This window comes from Salvelinus alpinus, chromosome 19 (genome assembly GCF_045679555.1).
Source record: "Salvelinus alpinus chromosome 19, SLU_Salpinus.1, whole genome shotgun sequence".
In the NCBI taxonomy this organism is placed as follows: Eukaryota; Metazoa; Chordata; class Actinopteri; order Salmoniformes; family Salmonidae; genus Salvelinus; species Salvelinus alpinus.
Window position 1 is genome coordinate 7893738 of NC_092104.1, and position 22733 is coordinate 7916470.

Genomic DNA, 22733 nt, shown 5'->3' on the forward strand with positions numbered 1-22733 from the left:
TGCCTCTGGAAGCTACGTCAGCACAATAACTGTTCATCGGGAGCTTCATGAAATGGGTTTCCATGGCCAAGCAGCCGCACACAAGCCTAAGATCACCATGCGCAATGCCAAGCGTTGGCTGGAGTAGTGTAAAGCAATTTAGGGAAGGCCCTTTCCTGTTTCAGAATGAGAATGCCTCCTGTGCACAAAGCGAGGTCCATACAGAAATGGTTTGCCGAGATCGGTGTGGAAGAACTTGACTGGCCTGCACAGAGCCCTGACCTCAACCCCATCGAACCCTTTTGAGATGAATTGGAAGGCCGACTGCGAGCCAGGCCTAATCGCAGGTGGTGGTAATGTACGGTAGTAGTAGTAGGTTATGGTAATGTATGTAGTAGTAGTAGGTTATGGTAATGTATGTAGTAGTAGTAGGGTATGGTAATGTATGTAGTAGTAGTAGGTTATGGTAATGTATGTAGTAGTAGTAGGGTATGGTATGTAGTAGTAGTAGTAGGGTACGGTAACGTATGTAGTAGTAGGGTACGGTAATGTATGTAGTAGTAGTAGGGTACGGTAATGTATGTAGTAGTAGTAGGGTACGGTAATGTATGTAGTAGTAGTAGGGTACGGTAATGTATGTAGTAGTAGTAGGGTACGGTAATATATGTAGTAGTAGTAGGGTACGGTAATGTATGTAGTAGTAGTAGGGTACGGTAATATATGTAGTAGTAGTAGGGTACGGTAATGTATGTAGTAGTAGTAGGGTACGGTAATGTATGTAGTAGTAGTAGGGTACGGTAATATATGTAGTAGTAGTAGGGTACGGTAATGTATGTAGTAGTAGTAGGGTATGGTAACATATGTAGTAGTAGTAGGGTACGGTAATGTATGTAGTAGTAGTAGGGTACGGTAATGTATGTAGTAGTAGTAGGGTACGGTAATGTATGTAGTAGTAGTAGGGTACGGTAATGTATGTAGTAGTAGTAGGGTACGGTAATGTATGTAGTAGTAGTAGGGTACGGTAATGTATGTAGTAGTAGTAGGGTACGGTAATGTATGTAGTAGTAGTAGGGTACGGTAATGTATGTAGTAGTAGTAGGGTACGGTAATGTATGTAGTAGTAGTAGGGTACGGTAATATATGTAGTAGTAGTAGGGTACGGTAATGTATGTAGTAGTAGTAGGGTACGGTAATATATGTAGTAGTAGTAGGGTACGGTAATGTATGTAGTAGTAGTAGGGTACGGTAATGTATGTAGTAGTAGTAGGGTACGGTAATATATGTAGTAGTAGTAGGGTACGGTAATGTATGTAGTAGTAGTAGGGTACGGTAATATATGTAGTAGTAGTAGGGTACGGTAATGTATGTAGTAGTAGTAGGGTACGGTAATGTATGTAGTAGTAGTAGGGTACGGTAATATATGTAGTAGTAGTAGGGTACGGTAATGTATGTAGTAGTAGTAGGGTATGGTAACATATGTAGTAGTAGTAGGGTACGGTAATGTATGTAGTAGTAGTAGGGTACGGTAATGTATGTAGTAGTAGTAGGGTACGGTAATGTATGTAGTAGTAGTAGGGTACGGTAATGTATGTAGTAGTAGTAGGGTACGGTAATGTATGTAGTAGTAGTAGGGTACGGTAATGTATGTAGTAGTAGTAGGGTACGGTAATGTATGTAGTAGTAGTAGGGTACGGTAATGTATGTAGTAGTAGTAGGGTACGGTAATGTATGTAGTAGTAGTAGGGTACGGTAATATATGTAGTAGTAGTAGGGTACGGTAATGTATGTAGTAGTAGTAGGGTACGGTAATATATGTAGTAGTAGGCTAACCGGTGCCTGGTTCTGTTTATTGTCATCATGATAATTCAGTCAATTATCGTGAGATGGATTTTTGTCCATATCACCCAGCCCTTTGAAGCAGTACAGCTAAACAAATACAATAACACTATGATCATAGCACAGTAAATCACAGCACCACTCTGGAATTGTTAGATTCTACAGCACTGTTGGAGATAGGAACACAAGCATTTCGCTACACCCGCAGTAACATCTGCTAAATATGCGTATGAGACCAATACAATTTGATTTGATTTGACAAAACATGAGCACATCTCCACTGGTAAACTGGTGTTCAAGGGAAGAAGGCTTTTCTGGAGTACCACATCAAAGAGGACGATCTCACAGAGCATTTACATTACAATCAACCACCATCGGCATTGTGGGAAGCTCAACCAACCCAGAGCAGAAAGAGAGAGGGAGTGAGAGAAAATGAGACAGGACGTGAGAGAGAGATGAATCATAGATGCCTCCTTACCTCGAGCAGCTGAACTCTGACTTTGTTGATGACCTTCAGCCAACGTACTCTGACCGGAGAGCAGGGAGGTGGTCCATGCTCACAGAAGCTGAGAGAGAGACAGAAAGGAGGGGGGGGTTGAAAGAGGAGACAGAGAGAGACAGAGAGAGACAGAGAGGAGGGGTCGAAAGAGGAGAAAGAGAGACAGAGACAGAGACACAGATAGAGAGAGACAGAGACAGAGAGAGAGAGAGAGAGAGAGAGAGAGAGAGAGAGAGAGAGAGAGAGAGAGGAGGGATTGAAAGAGGAGAAAGAGAGACAAAGACAGAGACACAGACACAGAGAGACAGAGACAGAGACAGAAACAGAGGGAGAGAGAGGAGGGGTTGAAAGAGGAGAAAGAGAGACAGAGAGACAGAGAGAGAGGGGGGTTAAAAGAGGATGAATGATAAGGAGAAGAGTAGTCATTTAATACACTGTACAATTAAGATAACATTTATTACAGTGTAAAAGGAAGGCACCATTTAATACACTAAAATGAAGGCACCATTTAATACAGTGTTACTGGTGCGAACTACAGTAGAAAAAGCCAAGGGCTTAAGTAATGTCAACTGAACATACCTGATCTGTTTCTCTGTCCCACGGTTGTCCAAGGGTTTGGGCGGTGTGATAATGGACTCCTTCAGATCTTTGTTGGACCCTGGCTCTGGGACAGCCCTCAGCCCCTTCTCCTCTTCCTCCTCTTCCTCCCAGGAGGCTTTCTGTTGGCTGTGTAGAGCGGGGTGAGGGCTGGTGGGGTGGGGAGCCTCTGGATCAGAGCTGAGCTGGGAGCTGGCCTGGCTGAGGTTCCCTGACGACCCAAAACGACTGCTGTCCACCGGGCTAAAGGGAGGGACACACCAATCAATCAAGCCCTGACTCTGAAGGGATCAATGCCACGATACTGTCTTCATCTATGCAGCTGGGGACTGTGATTTACTGAAAAGGACTTTGTCAAAATTGTTGATGTAAACAGGGCTTCATCATTTATTTCATTTCATTTATTTAACCGTTATTTATCCAGGAAGTCCCATTAAAGTCCGGATACCTCTGTTTCAATAAACATTTGATTGATTGCTTGAAATTGTGGTTAAACCTAACCTTAAATGTCCATGACATCTACCTAAAATATTAGGTAAAATTATTTTCAAATGAATAAATGTTATCTTATTTCATTTGTTACGGGGTTATCAGAATTGAGAGGCGCGTGATGATGTTGCTAGGGTAAAGTGGTAGCAGCAATTGGCTGGTGTAAATTGTCAAACTGAATAGAGAAAATGGAGGACGGGGGTACATTGGAGCTACTGTGCTTTGACCAGAGATCCAAACCTGGGTCTTCTGAAGGCAATAAGACTGTGTTAACCAGCTGAGCTAAAGCCTAGGCATTAGCTCAGGTAGCTGACACAAGTCTTCAGGCCTCAGGCGAAGTCACCCACGACACAAGTCTTCAGGCCTCAGGCGAGGTCACCCACGACACAAGTCTTCAGGCCTCAGGCGAGGTCACCACGACACAAGTCTTCAGGCCTCAGGCGAGGTCACCCACGACACAAGTCTTCAGGCCTCAGGCGAGGTCACCCACGACACAAGTCTTCAGGCCTCAGGCGAGGTCACCCACGACACAAGTCTTCAGGCCTCAGGCGAGGTCACCCACGACACAAGTCTTCAGGCCTCAGGCGAGGTCACCCACGACACAAGTCTTCAGGCCTCAGGCGAGGTCACCCACGACACAAGTCTTCAGGCCTCAGGTGAGGTCACCCACGACACAAGTCTTCAGGCCTCAGGCGAGGTCACCCACGACACAAGTCTTCAGGCCTCAGGCGAGGTCACCCACGACACAAGTCTTCAGGCCCCAGGCGAGGTCACCCACGACACAAGTGTGATTCCTAATCCACTACCTTTACACCACAACTGCTATCCATTTTCACAGCAACTGTCATTCAGCGCCTCTCATCCAGCAACACAGTGCCTGACAGAAGACATTCCTCATTAGAGGGCAAAATTAGGACTATCAGGGTCTGAACAAACACGCTTTGATCTGCAGCGACTAAGGAAAAATACAGGAGTCAAAAAGCAAGCTGCTGTATTTTTTTCCTGTCATGCGAGTGCATGTGTGTGTATGCGAGTGCACGTGTGTGTGTGTGTGTGTGTGTGCGGGCGTGCGTGTGTGAAACAAGGGCAGTTTCTCCGAGCCTTAAGCAGCAGCAAGATTTACTTTGCATTGGGCGATGGCCAAATTACTTATCGCTGTTCCTTTTATTTCCGTGTCCAGCCGCCACTGTGTCGTGCGCAACCGTGCCGGCATAAATCTCCCCACACTCGATTGGTATAAACAAATGGGCCGGGCCGAGAGAATAACTCAGAGGACCCTAGGGAAGGGAAGGGGCGGCCATTCCACAAGTCAACAGCTAATAAATAAAGACTGTCTGTTTTTTTATGCATTGCACTTCCATCACTGTCATAGAAGCCATTACTGTGCTACTGTAAGTGCAAGCTAGCTTTTCTGTATATTTACTAAGTATTGTGAGTCACTCTCCAGGCTGTAACTTTATCTTCAGTTTGTTTATATGACTAGGATTACAGCTTTTACTTGGTTAGATTTTAGCTAATTAAAGGGCTTGTATTTATAAATAAGTAGTACATATACATGTATTGTAAGCAGAATGTCTTTAAATTATTAACGAGAAAGATTTGGGTTCTAGAAATAAAAGCTAAATTCATGGACATTCAGGAAAAGAGGAATGGAAAAGGTTGATATAGAATTTGCTACAGCTAACAGAAAGACAACTAACAAACAAAGCACAGGGAACCATATTGTTTGGGTGAATGTAGGAGGGAAAGGAGAAGCACTAATCCAACTAATTCCTATTGTCTATGGTATTACAGCATAATAAATGGATTAACCATTCATCATGCACCCATTACTAGCCTTTTAGTGGGGTCCTTCATCAGGAGTGTGTCCATTGGCTGTATATTGTCTGCATTGGGCTCTGTAGAGGAGGGGGGTTCAGACAGGATGTCCTTGCCTACCTCAGGAGGGGTGATATGTAACTTTGGTTTATCTGAACCCTCTGACAGAGACATTGCCAGGGACACTGCCTCTGAAGGCATCCCTGACTGCATCGTCAGTGTCTCGCTGCTCCCCGGGCTCTTGTCCATGCTTCCTGTTTTACCGGATGTGTCGGTTGGCTCATCAGTGTCACTGGGATCTGCGCCTTCTGTCGCGTCCGAGTCTGCCTCCGCATCGCTGAAACCGTCGTCAGCATCAGCAGGTCTAGCACCCTGAGCTCTGGGCTGAGTGGTGACCACAGAAGGAGGGGATTCTGGTTTGGGAGGTTCAGGGCCACTCTGCCATGGGAAGCCCAGTGTCTTCCCAAACATGGATGCAGCCGAAGGAGGCTCCTCCTTTCTAGCAGGCTTCTCTTCCTGGAATATACCAGACGAGAGGCCTTTAAAACCAGAGAAGAGGCCACCGTCTTGTGGTGGCTGTGGTGTCTTCACTGTAGCAGGTGGGGTTGAAGGTGTTGAAGAGAAGAAGGATCCGAGAGATGAAGCACCATCAGATGCTCCAGACATGAAGCCGAATGAAGATGGAGCCAGACTAGGGATGTCAAACATGCCCTTAGGCTCTGCAGCTGGAGGTGGTCCAGCTTTATCAACCCCTGAAGAATCAGGCTCTCGAGAAACGACACCAGGCTCCTCATGGGTTACCTCTCCCTCAGAAAGAGCTTCTTTCTCCTCCTCACTAGGCCTCTGGGTCTCTTCAGTTGGCCCTCCTTCGGTTGTCACATCTGCCTGTCCTGACAGAGCTGCCTTTTCAGGGTCACAACTGTCCTTTACATCACCTGTCCCAGAGACAGTCTCCTTTTCAGAAGGTCCTGTGGGTTCTTGAGGTAACGTTTCTAGTGGTTTAGGTGGCTCTTGCTCTTTATTAAACATACCAAACAGGTCACTAGTCAGGGACTCAGTGGGGAGGTTGGTTGGCAGACCAAAGAAGGAGCTTTTCTGCTGTGGCTGACCAGCAGCAGGAGGAGGAGCAGGTGATGACCCAAAGAATGACGTTTGTGGGGATGAGAAAAAGCCACTGGAAGCTGCTTGTTTGTTTGAGGCAGCAGGGGCACCAAACATGGACATGAATCCACCAAATCCAGATGGCTCAGGGGCCCTCTGTTGTGGTCTTGGTCCACCCATTCTTGGGCCAGGACCTCTAGGACCTCCCATACGGGGTACTCCCATCCTTGGACCTGCCATTCTTTGACCTGGTGGTCCAGGTGGTCTTGCCATGCCTGGTCTGGGCTGCTGTTGTTGTTGTAACATCTGACCAGGAGGAAACTGATGCCCAATTGGAGGTGGAGGACTAGGCCCTGTCACCTGAAGTTGCTCTATCACTGAAGGATGGCTTATTTCAGCTGGTTTCTCCTCAGTCGGAGATGGAACAGATTCCACAGGTTTCTCTGTTTCCTCTGTTACTTTCTCTGCTTCTGTAGTTACGGTCTCAGATTCCATACCAACCTTTTCTGATTCAACCTCTGCCAGAGCAGATGTCTCTGTAGCTGTTGTTGTTTTCACAGCATCTTTGTCTTCCTCTACAGACTTCTCGATTTCAATAACAGACATCTCTGGTTCCAAATCAGCCCTCTCAGAATCCAAATCATTCTTCTTAGATTCCAAATCAGCCCTCTCAGATTCCAAATCATTCTTCTTAGATTCCAAATCAGCCCTCTCAGATTCCAAATCATTCTTCTCAGATTCCAAATCATTCTTCTCAGATTCCAAATCATTCTTCTCTGATCCCACAGTTGCTTCCACTGAAACCATGTCAGATTCCGAGGGCTTCTCGGATTCTACTGGTTTATCAGCTTCTACTAGTGTTTCACATTCTGGTAGTTTCTCTGATTCCAATTGTTGCTCCGTGTCATCTAATTTCACTTCAGTTGATTCCATTGGTTTCTCACGTTCAAAGAGCTTGCCAATATCTATTGGTTGTTCAGTGGTGGTAGATTCAACTGGTGCTAAAGGTTGCTCTGTTGCTAGAAGTTCATCTGCTTTCGGCAGAGGCTCCACCTCAGGCTGAGTATCTATTGGTGGAGTAGTACTTTCTTTAGCCTCATCGACTTTCTCATCCATTCTTGGTTCACCTTCCACTGACACGGTTGGTGAAGACTCAGGGGGTAGATCTTCCAAAATATTTTCCTTAATGAGCTGATCATTTGGAGTCAAAGTTTCATCCATAATATCCTTTGTCTCTGATTTTGCCTGCTCAGGGGCAACCTCTTCCTTTTCAACAGTTATTTCTTCAGGCTTCGTTTCCTCAGGCTTTTTGTCTTCCATGAATGACATGCCAAGGATTCCAAAGCCACTAGTCTTAGGTTTGCTCTGATCAGTTCCTCCACCAAGTGAGAAGATGGAAGAGACTTTAGATCCTAGACCCTCTGGCTCTGGTGGTATGGAGGTCACTGGTGGTGCACCTGCTTGGGTCTGACTGGGGGGTGTTTGTGGGCTGGATCCACCAAACATAGAGAACATTCCTCCAGATGCTGATGCTGGGGCTGGAGGGCCACCAAACATTGAAGACATACCACCAAACATAGAAGATCCAGCTGGAGGGCCTCTTGGTGGGGCAGCACCAACTTGAGGACCCCTTGGACCCATAGGAGCTCTTGGGCCTGGAGGGCCTTGACCTCCTGGGCCCATAGGACCTCTTGGACCCATTGGACCTTGACCTCTTGGGGCTATAGGTCCTCTTGGACCCATTGGACCTCTTGGGCCCATGTGAGGACCTTGTGGACCGGGTCCAGGGGGACCTCTAGGCATGGGTGGTTGCTGAGGAGTAGATCCTCCAAACATTGAAAATAGCCCTTTTTCTTGAGGTGGAGGCCCCCTTGGGCCAGGTTGTGACTGAGCAGTAGGTCCACCAAACATAGAAAACATTCCTCCAGATGGTGCTGTTGGTGCTGGGCCTCTGGGTCCAGCTGGAGGCTGAGCACTGGGGCCACCAAACATGGAAAACAAACCTGTTCCAGGAGTTTCTTTTGGAGTCGAGGAGCCAGGGAGGATGCCTCCGAGTATTGATGATCCAGATTGTTGTGGACTGGCACTGGAGCCACCAAACATGGAGAAAATGCCTTTCTCTTGTTCTTTGGGGGCTGTGGCGTCTGGTGGAGCAACCTCTGGGACTGAAATGTCCTCCTTAGGTGATAGACTCTCTGTTCCAGGAGAATGTTCAAGACTGGGCTCAGAAGTAGCATCCTTGTCAGTTGTGATCTCAGGAGGCACTGTTGCTTCAGATGACGTCACCTCGGGAGTAGAGCTCTCTTCCTTGGGTGACATATCCTCATACACTGGTTCACTGATTACTACAGCCCTTTCTTTAACTTCAACCACTGACACAGCTTCTTCTGAGGCTGATACTTCAAGCACAGAGTCTTTCTGACTCAGAACAGAATCCTCCCGTGGTATAGTGGGCTTCTCTAGTGATGGGGTTGTCTCACAAAGAGTGACTTCAGTTGTTGGCTCATCCTGAGGAGAGGTAGACTGCTCACTGATCTTGCAGAATAGAGAATCCTGGAGCTCCAGGGGAACTACCTCAGTGGGTGTAGACTCCCCAGGAACAATGACCTCTAAGGATTCCTGTTTTTGGATAAAGGGTGCACTTGAGTCCAGGTTGTCAAGCTCTCCTAGGGTTTCATTCTGTGGACTTGGAGGTGATATAAATAGGTGAGGTAGTCTCCTCCGAGGAACAGGAGGAGGCTCAGTCAGTAAATAACCATCAGTTGGAAGTCTCTCTGAGCATTGAACCACTATGGAGAGATAATCCGGAGGAGTCCTTGTCTCCTCAGACAGACCTGCGTTTGAGCCAACTTCAGCCGATGTTATTGAAACTGTTTCATCAGGTTCAGGTACAGTTACTTCCGCTTGTTCCTCAATTAAACTTCCCTGGGGGGAAGTAATTGATTCAGACCTTTTAATGTCCTGTGATGGGACATCTTTGAGTGAAGTTTCTGTCGGAGAGGATGCAGGTGTCTGCTCTGACTGTGGTTGGAGTGGCTCTGAACCGGATCGACCAAGCGTTGACAGCATGCCTTTAGATGCCATTTCAGCTGTTGGATATACTGCAGGAGTCTGCACTGGGGACATTGGAATTGGAGATAGAGCTGATGAAGAAGAATCAAAACTTGTTCTGGTAAACAATGAGAACAGTCCTTTGCCTGATGTTTCAGTGGTTGGGCTTGCAGCTGGGGTTACAGCTGTTGTTGTGCTTGGTGATGCCAGAGGGCTAGTGCCAGAAAATATGGACACAAATCCTCTCCCAGGTGTCTCCTCATTTGGAGTGACAGCTGGGGTTGTGGTTGGTGATGCCAGAGGACTGGTTCCAGTTAACATAGACATGAAACCTTTACCAGGTGTCTCAATACTTGGAGAAGCAGCTGGAGATTCAGCTGGGGTTGTGGTTGGTGATGCCAGAGAACTGGTTCTAGATAATGTGAAAACTTTACCAGGTGTCTCAATACTTGGAGAAGCAGCTGGAGATTCAGCTGGGGTTGTGGTTGGTGATGCCAGAGAACTGGTTCTAGATAATGTGAAACCTTTACCAGGTGTCTCAATACTTGGAGAAGCAGCTGGTGATGCAGCAGGGGTTGTGGTTGGTGATGCCAGCGAACTGGTTCTAGATAATGTGAAACCTTTACCAGGTGTCTCAATACTTGGAGAAGCAGCTGGAGATTCAGCAGGGGTTGTGGTTGGTGATGCCAGAGAACTGGTTCTAGATAATGTGAAAACTTTACCAGGTGTCTCAATAGTTGGAGAAGCAGCTGGAGACTCAGCTGGGGTTGTGGTTGGTGATGCCAGAGAACTGGTTCTAGATAATGTGAAACCTTTACCAGGTGTCTCAATACTGGGAGAAGCAGCTGGGGTTGTGGTTGGTGATGCCAAAATACTGGTTCTAGATAATGTGAAACCTTTACCAGGTGTCTCAATACTTGGAGAAGCAGCTGGTGATGCAGCAGGGGTTGTGGTTGGTGATGCCAGAGGACTGGTTCTAGATAATGTGAAACCTTTACCAGGTGTCTCAATACTTGGAGAAGCAGCTGGTGATGCAGCTGGGGTTGTGGTTGGTGATGCCAGAGGACTGGTTCTAGATAATGTGAAACCTTTACCAGGTGTCTCAATAGTTGGAGAATCAGCTGGTGTTGTGGTTGGTGATGCCAGAGGGCTAGTGCCACTTAACATGGACATACATGTTCTATCTGGTGTCTCAGTTGGAGTTGGCGATACAGCTGGAGATACAACTGGTGTTGACCCTTCTTGAAATGTTAAATTGAGATCTTGAATAGTAGGTTTGGGTGTTGAAGCTTCAGCAGGTGTAGTTGCTGCTGCTTCCTCTGACACCTTTGAACTCTCAGTTAATTTAACAACCAGATCTGGTAGACCATGAACAGGTGATGGAAGAGCGGCATCTTGGGTCGATGTTACTTCTGTTGTGTTGGGCTGGGGGATCACACTCCTTTTTTCAGGCATCACTACAGTATGAGTACTTGCTGGGATAGATTCTGCATGTGCTATAGTACTGTGAGTGGTAGAGTCACTGAACTTGGAGACCAATCCCTGGATAGTTGTATCAACCGTTGGAGAGACAGTTGGAGAGACAGCTGGAGATGCAACAGGGGTCGGTGTGGAGATAGAAACAATAGGAATGACGGGTGCTTGCTGAGTTGTGATTGAGGTTCGAGGGCTTGCACCACTGAACATGGAAACCAAACCTTTGACTGATGTGTCGATGGTTGGTGATGTTGCTGATGTTTGAGTCGGAGACATCTCAGGTGTCAGAACAATAACTCTGGATAATGATCCTTTAGTCTGGGCTTCTGTTACAACAGGTGCTGTAGAGGCTGGGCCATGTGGTGTGGTTGCTTGAGAGACACTAACCACAGAGGTCTCAGTGGTTGGGTGCACAGTTGTTGTTGTTGATGGTAGGTGGATGGTCACTGAGGCTATAGGTGTACTGCCTTGTATCTCATGTACACTCTTCACAGGTGGAGGAACAACCTGGGATCCATCACGTGCTTGAATGGTCATTGCTATGCCTTCCCTCAGGCCTTCCTCATTCAAGCTTTCCACTGTTGGTTGTTTGATAAGAATCCGGCGTCTGGAGGGTGTGTCATGTTGAACCACTGTCTGAGTTCTACCTATGAAACCTCTCATGTCAGGCTGTTGTCTTTGCTGATATTGTCGTTGTTTCTGATATTGTTGCTGATATTGTTGTTGTTGTTGATATTGTTGTTGCTGATTTTGTTGCTGTTGATATTGTTGTTGCTGTTGATATTGTTGCTGTTGATATTGTTGCTGTTGGTATAGTTGCAGTTGATATTGTTGCTGTTGGTATAGTTGCAGTTGATATTGTTGCTGTTGCTGTTGTTGCTGCTGCTGCTGCTGTTGTTGTTGTAGTTGCTGCAGAACTACTTTATGTGTTTCTTGTTTAGGATCAATGACACTTGGACCACTAATATGCTGTTGGGCACTGTCATGTGTGATGGACATCCTTCTGACCTGAGGAACAGAGGTTTGAGGAGGTTCTACTTGTCTTTGAAGTGAAGGACTATGAAGAATTGAAGCATTCAATGGACTTTTCTGTGAATAGTCCAATTGTGATGGTGTGACTATGGCTTCCCTTCTGAACTGCATGCTAGGTTGCACAGAAGGCTGTGTGGATATGGCGGGTTCTCTAGAAAGCAATGGTTTCTGATCTGGAGAAACAGAGGCATCTGGTCTGACCTCAATATGAGAGGCTGGAGGTGTGGTTTGCTGCAGGTTATTATTCTGATACAGTGAGAAAATAGAACCCCTTCGAGAGGAAAGATCCTTTACTTCTTCATCAGTTCTGATTATAGGTTTGTTATCTTCAACCTCCACACTCAGATCAACAGCGCCCTGAAGTGGCTTCTTTCCAATAGGCCTTCTTTCAACCCTTTCTTTCTTCACATTGGCGAAGTCCATAGGTTGCCCATCCTCCAATACAGTGTAATGGACGGCTACAGTTTGGAGATTCTTTTTTGGGGCAGAGAAGTCCATAGGTGTATTGAGGGGTTGGTTGTCTTTGTTTGGCTGCCTTGTAAGCGAGAGAACCCCGTTCCTGTGGTATATGGGGATCTGCTGGCGCAGAGGTTCTATTGTGTGGACTCCATCCATGCCTGGTCTTTCCTGTTGCTGTGCTCGGGCTTGGACTATAGGGGCTTCCTGCGACAATACTTGCTGTTGAGGTTGTTTATGCTGAGAAGATGGTTCCAAAATCAAAGGAACACCAACAGACGTAATCTTGGTAACAGTGGGCCTGCTTTTAACCAGTGACATTACTCCAGTCCAAGAGGGTTCAGTGGTAATTTCAGCTGGTCTCTGGAGTGGATTTGGGGACATATCTAAGGAGCCTTTGATGGTGTTTGCTGGTGCTGAGGCTGTTTGGTAGGCTGGAACACGGGGAGGCACTTGCCCAGTATTTGTAGGCATTTGTTGCCTGGGAACAGTTGGTTGCTTCTCGGGAGCAGGTGATTCTACAATCAAAGGAACACCGACAGAGTCCTTCTGAGCTCTGGTATCGGTCAATGGCCTAGCCTTCACCAGTGCCATTGCATCTGAATGGTCAAGATCTGTCAAAACCTCAGCCTGTCTCACAAGTGTGTTCTGAGTTGACATATCTAATGTAGATTTTATAGAGTTTGCTGGAGCCGAAGCTGTCTGGTAAGGCTGACGAGGAGCTGAGGCTGTATGGTAAGGCTGAGGAGCAGAAGGCTGCAATACTCTCATAGATTGATTTGGAAGGAAATGTTCTGTGGTAACCACTGAAGCAGATATAGCAGTTGGCTGGCCTAAAACAGAGCTGGGGGCTACCTGCTGGGTTTGCACCTGTAATTTGGGAGGCTGGTCCACTATCAATGGAACACCAACAGAGTCTTTCCAGGCAACATCTCTAGCTGTAGGTTTGGTCTTCACCAGTGATATTACTCCAATCTTGCTTGTCATTTCAGATTGCCCCTCCGATGGCATTGATGGCCTGGGAGACATATCCAAAGCTGCTTTTACAGAGTTTGCTGGGGCTGATGCTGCCTGATAAGTTTGAACAGTGAGTGGTTGATTTGACAGCGATTGTTTTCTGGCAAGGACACCAGCCGCATTCTGGAGAGGTTTTTTATGCTGTAAATCCTGCTCGGATTGAGCCCGAGTTACGACTTGCCGTAACTGTGGTAGATGACGTCCCTGAATTTCTGTGGACTCAACTTTAAAAGTCAGGTCAACAGATCCTTGCCGATCAGACATTTCCTTCAAAGAATGAACAGTTGATGGTCTTTTGTTCATTAAAGACATTGCCTCAGTACCAAGATTCACTGACGGCATATCAGCTAAATCCACAGATGGCTGAGGGGAAGGTTTTGGGGACATATCCAATGTGGCTTTCATTGCATTGGCTGGTGCTGTGGCCTCCTGGTAAGTTTGTCCAGTTGTTGGCATATATCCAATGGACTGGTTTGAAGGAGATAGCTCCTGTGCAAAGACTACCCTTTTGTTGGCAGAGCTCGGGGAAGTAGTCACAATTGGACTTTCTAGGGACTCAACTTTTAAGGACATGTCAACAGATCCATGTTGATAAGACATTTCCTTCAAAGGATGAACCTTCAATAAAGATATTGCCTCAGAACCAAGATTCACTGATGGCATGTCAGCTTTGTTATCAGATGGTTGGGGGGATGGTTTTGGGGACATATCTAATGTGGCTTTCATTGCATTGGCTGGTGCTGTTGCCTGATACGTTGTTGGTGTATAGCCAATGGAGTGGTTTGAAGGAGATGGTTCCTGAGCAAAGACTGCCCTTCTGTTGTCAACCTGCTGCCTCAGAACAGGGCCTGGGGTAGGAGTTACAATTGAACTTTCTAGGGACTCAACTTTGAAGGACAGGTCAACAGATCCATGTTGATAAGACATTTCCTTCAAAGGATGAACAGTTGAGGGTCTTCCCTTCAATAAAGATATTGCCTCAGAACCAAGATTCACTGATGGCATGTCAGCTTTGTTATCAGATGGTTGGGGGGATGGTTTTGGGGACATATCTAATGTGGCTTTCATTGCATTGGCTGGTGCTGTTGCCTGATACGTTGTTGGTGTATAGCCAATGGAGTGGTTTGAAGGAGATGGTTCCTGAGCAAAGACTGCCCTTCTGTTGTCAACCTGCTGCCTCAGAACAGGGCCTGGGGTAGGAGTTACAATTGAACTTTCTAGGGACTCAACTTTGAAGGACAGGTCAACAGATCCATGTTGATAAGACATTTCCTTCAAAGGATGAACAGTTGAGGGTCTTCCCTTCAATAAAGATATTGCCTCAGAACCAAGATTCACTGATGGCATGTCAGCTTTGTTATCAGATGGTTGGGGGGATGGTTTTGGGGACATATCTAATGTGGCTTTCATTGCATTGGCTGGTGCTGTTGCCTGATACGTTGTTGGTGTATAGCCAATGGAGTGGTTTGAAGGAGATGGTTCCTGAGCAAAGACTGCCCTTCTGTTGTCAACCTGCTGCCTCAGAACAGGGCCTGGGGTAGGAGATACAATTGAACTTTCTAGGGACTCAACTTTTAAGGACAGGTCAACAGATCCATGACGATTAGACATTTCTGGTAAAGGAGCCACAGCTGAGGGTCTTCTCTTCAATAAGGACATTGCCTCAGTATTAACATTATCTGGTAGCATCTCTGCTGAAGTACTAGATGTCTGTGGAGATGGTTTTGGGGACATGTCCAATGTGGCTTTGATTGAATTGGCTGGTGCTGTGGCCTGATAAGTTTGTCCAGTTTTGTACATGGATTCAATGGACTGGGCTGTAGGAGATGGTACCTGGACAAAGCTCACCCTTCCGTTGGCAATCGGCTGCCTCATAACAGGGCTTGAAGAACAAGTCACAGCTGGACTTTGCTGAAGGTGCTGCTGAACAACAGTTGGAGAAGGTAACTGAGGTGGTTGCTGTCGCTGAGTTTCTGGGGAAACAACTTTAAAAGACAAATCAACAGATCCACGGCGATTAGACATTTCCGGTAAAGGAGCAACAACTGAGGGTCTTTTCTTCGATAATGTCATTGCCTCATTCTCAGAGGGTTTTGGGAACGGTTTTGGGGACATGTCAATTGCACCTTTAATATAGTTAGCTGGTGCTGACTCAGAATGGTAAGTCTGAACTGATACAGAGGACCGTCGTTCAAGCTGTGGTCTCTGAATTGGTACAGAGGAAGGTCCTGGTCTCTGGTTGGTTACAGAGGAAGATTCATACTCACCCCTAATTTCTGGGCTTGGCGATCTTCTGACTGGTGTTATATGGGACTGTACACTGTGTTTGAGAGAGGTCTGATGACTAGCAGAAATTATTGGAACTCTTTGGGAGTTGAGCTCATCTTCACGAGTCCATTCAATTTCCTCTACTTCAATCTCCTTTGTCAAATCTTCAACTTCCGCCGGTGTCTGTTTAGTTGTGGTCGCCTTGTGCTGAAGCTTTTCTTTCGCTCTTTTCAAATTGTACTTTGTAAAGTCAACAACCTCTTTTGGTATTTCAGCAGATTTATCAGTTTTCTGCATTGAATCCTTCCATTTTGTGCATTTTTCTGTTTTAGCTATGGTTGCAGAGAAGTCCATTGCTCTGTTGCCTAGGCGAGGGTCTGTACATGTGCCAATGAGCTCATTCATGCGATAAAGGCAAGTATTGTATGAAACTGGGTTCATTGGGTGCTGCAAACTCCCATCAGCTAACATAAATTTGGGGACGGGTGGCTGAGGGGGTTTTACTGGTTCTTGTACAACTGGTGAGGCAGATCTTCTGTCTATTATCACATTTCTAACGGTAGTATTCAAAGATGCTGGTTGTTGATATCCAACAGGTCTGGGTTGATTCATTCCTATAGCAGAGGTCATTCTGTTAGTCTGCTTTATTGGTGGTGTGGGCTGCTGTGACTGGGAAGACTGTCTGACAAGCCCCGCTCTCTGTGGTGAAGACACCGCCGGTGAACTCACTGCTGCAGTTGGGGGTGTAGGTAAGATTCGGCCGGTAGCCGTGGTGGCTGGCTTTGGTGGATCCTGTTTTATTGTGGGGTGAGCCACACTACTTGGCACATCCACAATTTTGGATTTCAAACTCTCAAAGCCGTATGAGAGCATGCTCTTTGCCTGTTGGTCAATGGAGGTGGCCTCCTGCACAGTTGGCTCTGTAGGTGTTTTAGCAGCGCCTGGTGTTAGAGGAAGCTTTCTTCCTGATGGAGCAGATCCTGGTTGTGACCCAGGAGCAGATGGGGTTTCTGGGAGGTTTCTAAAAGCCACTGGGGCAGCCACTGGAATCCTACTAGACATTGCTGACGGTACAGGGTCTCCATTTGGGATTGGAGATGTTGGAATTGAAGATGTATCTTTTCTTAAATCAGACACAGGAGCAGTCCCACTAACAAACCCTCCAATAGCGGAAAAAACGGATGTCTTCTGTTTTAGCTGGTCAACAGGCGTTTCATCTGCAGATGCTATCCTAATTTCAGGAATTGGAGAATTAGGGCGATTAGGTTGCGGATAGGTTCTAGGGGACATATCAGATATGTTAGTAGACACAATATTAGGTGAACCTTTTATGCCGTGATTCTGCCAATAGGGACCTCCATGGCTGCCCGTTCGTGATTTGCTAGTGAGATCAGCAGCCTCCAATGGCTCCTCATGATAGTAAAAGTCAGTTTGATGTGTTTCCATTTTGACCTTCCTCAGCTTAAACACAGAGAAGTCTACTGGCTGCTCTGTCTGAGCCACGACAGACTCCTGGAACATCTGAGAGAAGGATTCCATGTTCATATTCATTATCTTGTCTCCTTTCTTGAAGGCTGAGGTGAGGTCCTCTGGGCCATTGAAGAGATGAGATTCTCTTTGTGTCTGACCTGGAGCCCAGAATGCCTCCTCCTCGTTGTAGAGAGGAATCTTGAAGCCACAGAGAGTGACTTTGCCTTTTTCTTTTTGCTTGTTTAGGATGTTAGCAATGTTTTCTGTGATTTGTCCCAACATCTGTATATCCTCTGGTGCACCACATGCATAGAGGTGCTTACCAGCTCTGTCAGTCAGCAGAGAGTAGATGAACTCTTCGTCTGTATAGATGTAGTACCCACAATCCCCTGCCTCAGCTGGCCACCACATCCCCTGTTCCAACAGAGAGAGCCACTGCTGGTACCACTCAGACTCATCGACGAACATGTCATCATCTACATCTCCATTGATCCCTGCTGAACGGCTCAAATCCGTAGCGCCAACGGTCAAATCCTTCGGACCCATTTTAGCTGCGATTCGTTTGAAAAACTCCGTAGCCGACTTCTGATCAATCCGTTTGGAAAAATCTGTAGCCAAATTCTGATCAAATTCTTTCTTTGCTGGTGAGATTCTGCCAAGTCCACGTTGATTGACTATTTGGCCAAATTCATGGATGTTTCCATTGATCCCGTCAGTAAGAGATTGGCACCGAGTCCGCTTTGTTTGATTATTTTCCGTGGACAGATTGACAGCACTTCCTGACACAATCCAGGGTTTTCCGTTCACCATCCCATCGTGATTGCTAATGTCATTACTCATGTTCAAATGGTCACAGCTGCTCCAGGGCTTCCTGTTCCTGCAAGTCATGTCAAATAGCACAAGATCCTCCTCCTTGGGTTCATGGAAGCCATTTTGGAATGGTTGGGCGATTTTGTCTTTCCAAGGATGTGAGGGTATGTGGAACTGACTGGTGTGAATGTCTTTGGGGTTCCAAACCCCATGGTTCTGCCAGGATGATTGTCCATTTGCTAGCTGTATGTACCCTTGCCGTGTCTGGTAACACTCCTGAACTTGAGCAGAGAGGGCTTCGCTGAGGGCATAATCATTAAGCTGTTGCCAAAGGAGGGCCTCTATGAGAAGCTGATGCTCATAAAGCTCGGGAGGAATGACACCATACTCTGCAAAGTTGTACAACAGGTCCTGGTACCCATACTCTTCTGCTGTGCCATACAACAGACGGTGGACCTCCTCCAGATAGCGTTGGGTTGGGGATATGGCAGGATCCTGTCCATTATGAACATATTGAGGCACCTGACTGCCAGAGGTGTCCAAACTTGTTGGGACGGTTGGAGCAACACTAATGGGAATTTCCTCTTTGTTTTGTTTTGTAAGTAAACGATCAAGGAAACCTGGCGAGCTGCCACTTGTACTGGTCTTCGGTTCATCCTTGCTAATTGTGGAGATAGGTGTCTTGGTTGTTGGTGCCTCCTCCGTTGCGCCAAAGAGTCCAGATAGAAATCCTTTCTGTGATCCCTTCGGGTCTTTTTCACCCACACCATCCTGCGAGGACTGGACCTCCACCTGCTTGGTCCGTTGAATCTGTGGCCGGCCTTGTCCAGGCTTAGCTGGACCACCTGGACGTGTCTGCTGTTGTTGCTGCAGACGTTGTTGAGGTGGTGTCTGCTCCTCTGTGGCGGTTGTGAGCTTGTTAAACAGTCCAGATAACAGTCCACCTGATTCAGCCTGAGGTAGATTCTGGACAGGCTTGTTTGGCGACTGACCAGTTTGACCAGCTTGCTGAGCTGCTCCCTGTTGAGAGGTCTGTCTGTTGTCTTGTTGTTGCTGCTGTGCAGGGGGTGGCTGGTTAGGGGTAGGAGTTTCAGTAGCGCCCATGCCGAAAAGCCCAGAGAGGAATCCACCTTGTTGAGCAGGTGGTTGTTGAGGTGGTGGCTGCTGCTTTTGAGTTTGTCCTTGGCCTGGGGCATTTGGCCGATTAACCTGCTGGGGAGCGGGCTGTGGTGGAGGTGGTTGGGGGGCACCGAAAAGCCCTGATAGCCCTGACATGAATCCTCCCTGCTCAGGAGCAGCAGCAGCAACAGGCTGTAGAGGAATCTGATTTTGCCTCTGCAAGGGCTGCCTGTTACCCTGTTGCTGCTGTTGGTTTGGTCGACTACTAGGTGATCCTTGTTGTTGCTGGGGTCGTTGTTGTTGTGGTTGTTGTTGTGGAGGGGGCGGACCTGAGGAAAATAGCCCAGACAGGAAACCGCCCTGTTGGGGTGGTGGTTGCTGGGGTGCATTCTGACCTGGCCTAGGCTGTTGCTGCTGGCCAGGTTGAGCCCCAGATGATGGCTGAGGCGGGCCCGGATCTACAAGCTTATTGAAGAACCCTGACATCATCCCACCGGGACCACTAGGGGGCTGCTGCTGCGGCTGGGGGGGAATCTGACCCTGCCTCTGCAGGTTTTGCCTGCTAGCTTGTTGCTGATTCGGCTGACTCCCAGGAGGGCCAGGTGGTTGTTGCTGCGGAGACGGAGGTGCTTGGTTAGCTGTGGCATCACTCATGCCAAACAGGCCAGAAAGGAACCCACCTTGCTGGGAAGCTGGTTGTTGGGTTGGGGGTTGTGTTTGATTAGGCACTTGACTGCCTGGTGCTGGTTGAGCTGGTGCTGGTTGAGGTGGTGTAGGCTCTACTGACTCTACTATCTTATTAAAGAACCCAGACAGCATTCCACCTGGCTGCGGAGTTGATGGAGGTGCTGCTTGCTGAGGCGGCTTCTGAGTTGGTTGGTCGGTTTGCTGGTTTGGTGGTTGCTGATCTGGACCCTCTGGTTGTTTCTGCTGCTGCTGACCAGCTACTGTTGAGGGAAGGTTTTCTGTAGAGCCTAATTTCATCAACCCTGACAGAAATCCTCCTGATTGACTTGGAGGAGCAGTATCTTGTGTGGCAGCTTGTTCTGACCCTTGCCTATTAGATTGCTGCTGATCAGTCTGTACATGTTGGGACTCTGGTGTTGTCTGAGGGGGCTGAGAACCAGCCACAGTGTCAGAGGCCATTTTCATAAACCCAGAGAAGATTCCTCCAGATTGAATGGGGGGTGGGGGAGTGGCAGACTTTGGTGGAGGGCTTTGAGTTGTATTTAATGGAGTTTGGATAGCTTGGCTGCCTGGAGGAACAGACTGTGGCTGTGCTGCAGGGGCAGACACATTATCAGACGCAAACTTCATAAAGCCAGAAAACATACCTCCCTGTTGTGGAGCTGCAGTCACTTGTTTTGTCTGATTCTGAGTTTGATTGTTGATTGGCGGTGGACCTGAAGAAAACAGCCCAGAGAAACCAGAGAGCAAACCCTGAGGCTGTGCTTGGGGCTCTGTCTGGGTTGAAGGTTTAGCTTCTTCCAGAGGCTTGGGAAGTTCCTGGCTTCGGTCTTTAGATGTCACATCCTTTTCAAGTTGTGATGAAGCATCACCTGGTGGTTGATCTCCAGGTGCTACTGTCGGATCTGCACCAGGAACTGTGATTTCTTGTTTTTCTGGGGTCACTGGAGTTGCAGGTGTCACAGTAGGAGTGGCAGGTACGGGGGCCGGTGGCTTTACAGCAGCTTGCAGAGTTGGTTCATTCGGGGGAGCTTTGAAGAGGTTAGAGAACCACCCTGTGTCCGGGTTTCCTTTGGGTACACTTTCAAGGAGTGCGGCGCGGCTTAGAGCAGGAGAAGGGGTCCTCACAGAGCTGGGTGGAGGCGCTCTAGGGGCATTGGCATCCTCCCCAGAGGCAAACTTAAGGAAGCCAGAAAGCATTCCCCCCTCTGCTTTGGGCGCCTCTGGAGATGGAGATCTGGAGAACATTGAGAACACTCCAGAAGGGGCAGGAGGTGTCTCAGTCTGGACAGGCCCTTCTGGTGCTGCTGTTATGAGGCTGGTGAGGGATTTATTAAAACTGCTGAAGAACCCTGTGTCCTCTGCATTGGCCTGGCCTGCCGGCAGTGCACAATCAGGTTTTGGCTCAACTATAATGGGCGCCTTTCTCGCCTGAACGTCAAGAATCTCACCAGATGACTCAGTTTCTGAGAAAATCTCCACAGATCCACATTGTGATTCTGGGAGGAGCTCCGTGGATCCACCACTTCCTGATTCTGGGTAAATCTCCACTGAGCCACTTCCTGTATCTGGGAGGAGTTCCCCAGATCCACTACCTGACCTCTGGGAGCCTTGCCTCTCAGGACTCTTGGACCTATCCACAAATCCTTGTCTTGATGCACTGATCAACACAGGTCCACTCCTCTGCTCATCTGGTTGGGGGGGTGTTTCTCCAGGAGATGGCTTTCTGGAAAAAAGACTCATGGGGCTGAGCTTTCCTAACATTGAATCAACCATTGAAGGAGGCTGGTTAGCAGTGGACTCAGGCATCTGGCCTTCACTGCCTGGTGCCTGTTGGGGTTGTGGTGGACTCAGTGGACTAAGCCTTCCTAGCATTGATCCAAATATGGAAGTAGGCTGGTTAGTGGTGGCCTCCAGAGTTTGCCGTTCAGTGCCTTCTGCTTGTGCCTCTTGGGGCCTTGAAGGACTAAGTCTTCCTAACATTGAATCTAACATCGAAGTAGGCTGGTTAGTGGTGGCCTCCTGAGTTTGGCCTTCAGTGCTTTGTGACTCTTCGGGCCTCGATGGACTCAGTGGACTAAGCCTTCCTAACATTGAGCCAAACATTGAAGTAGGCTGGTTAGTGGTGGCCTCCTGAGTTTGTCCTTCAGTGCCTTGTGACTCTTCATGCCTCGAGGGGCTTAGCCGTCCGAGCATTGAGTCAACATAATAGGTAGATGTCGGCTCTGATGTCGGCACCTGAGATGAAGGCGGAACGACTGCAATTTGGGGAGTAGTGCCAGCAGGCTTGGGGATGAAGGAAAGCAGTTTGGAGATGCCAGACTCGGCCTGTGGTGGGGCTGGGGAGGTGGATGGAGCTGCAGTATCAGAGGCTGGTTCATTTGCTTCAGTATTCTGCTTGGAACCTGTGATGGAGCTAAACAACGAAGTCATTGAACTCATTGCATTCTTCACCCCAGCAATACCCTGCTCAACCGTTGTGTCCTCTTTAATTTCGGCTAGTTTGGCCTCCTCGCTCTTAGCATCCTCGCTCTTAGCATCCTCGCTCTTAGCATCCTCGCTCTTAGCCTCCTCGCTCTTACCCTCCTCGCTCTTAGCCTCCTCACTCTTAGCCTCCTCGCTTTTAGCCTCCTCAGCCTGTAGTGGTTTCGCTCCAGTTGGCAATGCTGGAAGCTTTCTCCTGCTAGTTGACTTAGGCAGCGATCCATACTTACTGATCTCCTCCTCCTTCTCTGTTAGATACTCGGACACGGAGTGTACCAGGTTCTGAAGTTCTTCCACTGTGTCATAGTATACCTCTTCTTTAGGCTCCTCCACCAGTCCATGTCCTGGATAGTAGCACTGTCCTTGTCCTCCGTACGGGGACGTGTAACCCTCTGGGTAGTAGTAGCTTTCATATTCATAGGTGACATCCCCATCCAGAAATGTCAGGTCATCCAGCTCTCCCTCGGACCCCAGGGAGAACTGCATCTCATCAGATCCCAGCGAGTCGTACTCACTCCTGCCCCTGAACCTGGCAGCCTCCATC